Consider the following 6,000-nt stretch of genomic DNA (forward strand, 5'->3'; position numbering starts at 1 on the left):
GGAACCTTGTTGTTCTGCACTTCAGGCTGTGGTGCCTCTTGCCTGAGGGCAGGAGGGAGAACAGGTTCTGGCAGCAGTGAGTATTGTCTCTTATAAGATCCTTGTTAAGTTTTCCTGCAGGTTTTAAAACTTCCTCAAACTGGAGAGAAGCAGTGATTGATTGGTTGATTGATTAAGTGATTGATTGAAGCTCTGATATTACTGGTGATGCGCACACGGAGGTGTTTCCTCCTGACTCTGACTCTGTCATAACTTTATTGTTGCTCTGGTCACCAGACAAATGTTCACGTATCTGGATCAATAAAGTTCAGCTGAGGCTCCTCAGGAAGCAGCTTCCTGTGTTTACAAGCTGAAGCGCTGTGGTTTACACCTGCCGTTACCATGACTACCTGCCCTGTTTACCCGCTGTTGATGCTCATTAGGTCGTGCCTGTGTGTGTGTGTGTGTGTGTGTGTGTGTGTGTGACTCAGTCAGACGGGCCAGTTGCAGGTCGGCTGACACATCAGTCAGTCACAGAGCTGCTGCAGGGGCTCTGCAGGGGTGTGTGTGTGTGTGTGTGTGTGTGTGTGTGTGTGTGTGTGTGTGTGTGCTGCTGCTGAGACAAAGGAAGCCATTTGATGATATCACTTTACTTGATTTAAATAAATACATCCTTCTCTGATATAAAAGAGGTTATTCCTCTTTGCTTTTGTATTTTAATTTTTCTTACTTTTTTAATTTTTGAAACTCTTTAAAGGTATATCTCTCATCTTTTTATTTTGCATTTACAATCCTCTCTCATTAAAAAGAGATGTAATCTAATCTCTTTAATCTCTGTTTTGTTGTTTCTCATTTCTTTTTTGTAGTAATTTTCAAATTGTAACCCCTTAACCTCTGATTTGTCCCTTAAATTTCCCTTTAAGAAGCCTTAGAGTTTTTCTCCATGCAGTTTCCTCCTGTGTAGACCCGCTCAGCCTCTGATTGTCCTATAAAAGTGATAACAAAATATAATTGCACAGTCTCCTCCATGTTGTGTCTCTGCTGAAGCTCCATCACTCTGATACTGAGGTAAATATTCAAAGCCAAGACGCAGCTGATTTGTTTTAAGGCTGCAGAATCACATCAGACAGAAAAGATCTACATGTCTGGTGCATCGTGTTAGACACATTTCCCTGGTAGTCAGAAGCTCATGTTTGGGATCTGCACTGGAATTTCAAACTAAAGTTCTGAGGGTTTAAACAAAGCTTGGCGGGGCAGCGAGGACAAACCCAGTGCAGAGATGAATATTGGCACAAAATATCAACTATCAGCAGGTTCAGATGAAAACATGAAGAATTATTAACGGCAAGAGGGGAGGTGTTCTGAGAAAAAAAATATCTGAATTTAAACTCACAGGATTATGAGAAAAAAAAAAACTTGGATATTCACTGAGGTTTAAGTGGTAGGCTAAATTTAAGAAAAAAAAAAAAAAATCACAAATTTATGAGAAAAACTTGAAAATCCTGAAATTATAGTCACGAAAAAAAAAAAACAAACTCGGAGAGATAAATTTGCGAGTTTTTTTTTTCTCACATGGGCCTTATTGATTGAGTAATAAAAAATAATAATAAAATAAAAGGATATACAATGAAATAATGAAATAATTACTTTTACATCTCTCTTGTCCCCTCCACCCCCACCTCGCTCTCTCTCTCTCTCTCTCTCTCTCTCTCTCTCTCGTTCTCGCGGTGCGCGCCCCCGCCTGGCGAGCGGCTCCGTCCATCCTATCAGGCGCGCCCCCGCGACTGGTCTGTTTTTTCCCATGCAGGATCATCCGGCTGCTCCGTCCTGCAGCTCGGAGCCTCCAGCAGGAGTTTAAACTGGTCGGAAACTTTTCCTGCCGTCAGAAACAGAAACGGGACCGAGAAACATCCAGCGAACTTTTCCCTCTTCACTTCATCTTTTTTTGTTGTTGCGCGGCAGAGCTGTCCTCCGCGCTCTCCTCCCTCAGCTGGTGTCGCAGAGTTTTTCCAAAAACGGGAAAGTGTCTCATTTTTAACTTTTCATTTTTTTTTTCTTGTTCTTGGAGGTTTTTGGCCCTCCTCCCTCCCCTCCCCTCCCTCCCTCCCTCCCTGCAGCCCAGCACACACTCCGCCGCCCGGAGCTCATCTCTCCATTCAGAAAAAAAAACCCTCTTTTTAAATCACATCAGCACCGGGGAGGCTGCCTTCTCTCCCTCCTCTGGACGGTGAGGACGTTTCGCTCTCACTTTGGCCGTTTTTTTTCAGTTTTCCTCAGAGGCGGAGGAGAGAGAGCAGCGCCGGGTGGATTTCTCTTCTCGCTTTTTTTTTTTGTGCGTAAAAGGCTCGGCGAGCAGGAGACGGATCGGGACTGAGGAGAACTTTTTTTTGGGAAATTACTCGGAGGGTGCGTGCGTGTGCGCGTGAGCGAGCCGAGCGCGCAGACACACACACACACACACACACAAGCAGCGGCAGAGGGCAGGCGGTGTGTTCAGGCTTGCAGCAGCGGGCAGACTGACGGTCTGATCCGGTCCAATGCGTCCGGTCTGTCCGGTGAAACATCTCGGAGACGCCGGAGAGACGCGGAGAGACGGACAGAGACACGGACAGGGAGGAGGAGAGAGAGCTGGTCGGGAGACCACCGGAGTGAGCGGGGACTCCCCGGCTGGACCTTCATGTCCCCCCTCTCCACCGGCACCAAGGTACCGCCAGCTTTTCTCACTTTTACCGGGATTTTTTGCACATGAACCGGCTGAGTGACAGTGATGAGGTGTCGCTTCAGGCCCTTGTTGTTCCAGTGAGGAAAACATACTCCTGTCATTTAATTTAAGCCCGTGTGTGTGTGTGTGTGTGTGTGTGTGTGTGTGTGTGTGTGTGTGTGTGTGTGTGTGTGTGTGGGTTGTCATACTGTGTTAAAAAGGCAGAAACAGGGCACCGGGTGCAATTTGATGTTTCAGGAAAAACCTTTACACGCTTGTAGCGGCAAATGTGCCTGTGCGCGTGCGTGCGGCCCGTTTATGGCATTTCTGGAAAGTGGAGATATGCGCGCGCACGTGTGTCTACGCGAGTGTGTGTGTGTGTGTTTTACAATTCTGAGCAACTTGCAGACTGTAGTGGGAGCTTTCCAGTGAGTCCTGCGTCTCTCTCTCTTTCTCTATCAATAATCATGATCTGATCAACTGCTAAACTATCTATCTATCTATCTATCTATCTATCTATCACTATCACTAGAGAGAGAGAGAGTCATGAAGAGAGGCTTAGTACCTTTCGGCAGCTAATTATGTGTGTGTGTGTGTGTGTGTGTGTGTGTCAAAGAGAGAGAGAGAGAGAGAGAGAGAAAGAGAGAGAGAGAGAGAATTGTGTCTTCTCTCCAAGGCTTCCTTACAGTTTGGTTTTAGCTCTGTAGAAGTCAGTAAACTGCTTCCCTCACTCACTCACTCTCTCTCTCTCTCTCTCACACACACACACACACACACACACACACACACAGCTGAACAGCAGTTGAATCTGTCCTCATTGGTTGAGAGCCAGACACACAGTGAGTAATCATTTGGTTACTTGGCTCCAACTGTGTGCTTATGTGTGTGTGTGCGTGCATATGTGTGTGTGCGTGCGCGTGAGTGTGTGTGTGTGTGTGTGTGAAGGTTAAATCGTTAGGGACTGCATATCTGTGCATCAGCCAGTAAGGATCTTCGATTGCTGCATAAGGAAAACACTAATGGAATTCTATTTCTGTGTGTGTGTGTGTGTGTGTGTGTGTGTGTGTGTGTGAGGCAGTGTGTTGGCAGGCAGATGACAGCTAAATCTTTGCTAAATCTTGAGTGTTGATCCTGTTAATACCAAAGATAGTGTGAACAGTTCAGCTCAGTTCACGTGTCTCTGTCTGGTCGTTTTGTCGTTTCACTGAAAACACAAATCATTTCAGTTCAAATTTGTGTTTCCTGAAGATTCACGTTCCTGAAACCCAGCAGCCACTCGGCCGGTCCTGTCATCAGTTCTCCATCTGTTCCAGCTGAGAATTGAACTTTTCCCAACAGCCATCCAAGCCCCGCCCACTTTATTTGATTGACAGGTGACATCTGGAACGTAGCAACGCCGAGCGCTTAGCAACAAGGATGGAGGGAAGATAAATCCTTCAGTAGCCGGTGGCTCTGTGGCGCAACGGATAGCGCATTGGACTTCTAGCCGAACACTGGAGAGGTGATTCAAAGGTTGTGGGTTCGAGTCCCACCAGAGTCGATGTTTAGCGCAGTGAGCTGTCTGTCTGACTCCCACAGTTCACACTTAAGGGTTTCAGCTTCAGACGGGTTTGATGAAGCTGCACACAAACCTGCTGCTGGAGCGTTTCCAGTGAGGATGCAAATCAAATTCATGACTTTTACTGGACGCTTGAGCTGTAGAACTCAAGTTAAAGTTAGTTGCACAAAAATGTTTTTTTTTTTTTTTTTTTAATTTTTAAAAATTTTTTTATTCTTACCATATAGGAAGATTTATGACGGTGTACCAGGGCCACTGCTGAGAAAAACTCAGAATTTTCCAGATTAAAGTGGTCAATTTATGATAAAAAAAAAAAAAAATGGATATTCTCTGAAATTAAAGAGGCAAATTTACGAGAAAAAAAAAAAAACTAAAAAATTTGCCAGAAAAAAACACAGACGTTCTGAGATTATAAAGTCACAAATTTACCAGGAAAAAAAAAAATCAGAAATTGAGATTACAGTTATAAATTTATGAAAAAAAGAAAAATTCTGAGATTAAAAAGTCACATTTATGAAAAAAAAAATGGGAAAAATAGACATATAACATTTTTCCTAAAATATTGGCCGGGGCCTTTATTTACCTCGACTGCAGAGGATATCAGGTGTTTGGTAGAGAGCAGCCTTTATTTCTAATCCCCTCTTTCTGATGATTATATTTGCTCATATTTGAGGAATGAGGCGTCTCTGTTTTCTTATCTGTTTGGCTAGTTTCCTGTCAAAGTGTTTGATGTCCAGGTTTCCCTGAATGCAGTGCAAGTGAAGGCATCATGAGATGGTTTAATGCCAATAATGATAATACTGTTAAAGCTAATAATAGTAATCTTTATTTATAGAGCACTTTTCAAAATCAGCATTATAAAGTGCTTCACAAAGGCAGTGTAAGAAACCCATCAGGTTTAAAAAAAAAAACAACAACAAAAAAAAAAAAAAAAAACAGTTTGGAGTAAAAACCGATAAAAGACAATAAAAGACAGTAAAATTAAAACTCAGTAAAATCAGGAGATCTCATAAAAGTTGGTTTTAAGAGGGGACTAATTTGTCTGTTCTCTGGCGGACTGATCTCAGTGGATTTTGGTGATGATCTGATCTGGATTTCTTCCATTAGACATGTTTTTTTTTTGTGTGTAATCCATCGCTATTATGCTGCATTCAAGTGCTGGTGGGAAAGTCCAAACATCTGGGCCAAACCAAGCCAGCTGCTTTCACATGATGTTTTATCGGAAATGCAAGACCCAGAAGACAAAAGATTATTCTGCTGCTCTGAAGGTTTTATTGCTCGTTGAAGTCGGAGGTTTGAACGAGTTTCATGAAACCGGTTGAAACGTCTTTGTCAGAATTTCAAAAATGCATCGACATCAAGTGGATTTTTTTTATTTGGGGAGCTTTACATTTTTCTCCGACCGCAGCGATTTAGGAATGTGGTCAATGTGGAGGAAAAAAAAAGTAAATTCAGGCTCGTGTTTTTGTCCCGCTTCTTAACGTTGGCCTGGAAAGAAAAAAAAAACAGAAGAATGAGCAGAGGGATGAAAGGATGGAAGCTCGTGGAGGATTCAGAGAGAGTTTGTCAGAATAATAAACAGCGAGCAGGAGTTTCAACATGGACTCCGTTTGTTTGGACAGAGTGAAGCCTCCTGTCCCTCCTCCTCCTCGTCCTCCTCATGCCTTCTTCTCCTCTTTCACACCTCCTCACCTCTGACTCAAAGTACCTCTCTCCTTTTGTTTCTGTCATGTATAGACATCCAGTGTTTTCGCCGCCTTAT

The 6,000-nt window shown here is 43.5% G+C and overlaps 1 protein-coding gene and 1 non-coding gene across 2 annotated transcripts in view; both read left to right on the forward strand.

Annotated features, from left to right (window-relative positions):
* The first annotated feature begins 2,470 nt into the window (after positions 1-2,470).
* LOC115370359 (mucin-5AC-like) overlaps positions 2,471-6,000 on the forward strand; it is a 100,073-nt gene continuing 96,543 nt past the window's right edge. The window contains exon 1 of the mRNA XM_030067348.1: positions 2,471-2,683. The gene's annotated coding sequence lies outside the window, so the exon portion shown is untranslated. The remainder of the gene's footprint in view (positions 2,684-6,000) is intronic.
* On the forward strand, positions 4,129-4,220 carry trnar-ucu (transfer RNA arginine (anticodon UCU)). Its single transcript is given in 2 exon segments — positions 4,129-4,165; positions 4,185-4,220. It is a non-coding gene; the product is annotated as a tRNA-Arg (tRNA).

The sequence above is a fragment of the Myripristis murdjan genome, chromosome 13 (assembly GCF_902150065.1).
Source record: "Myripristis murdjan chromosome 13, fMyrMur1.1, whole genome shotgun sequence".
Taxonomy (NCBI): Eukaryota; Metazoa; Chordata; class Actinopteri; order Holocentriformes; family Holocentridae; genus Myripristis; species Myripristis murdjan.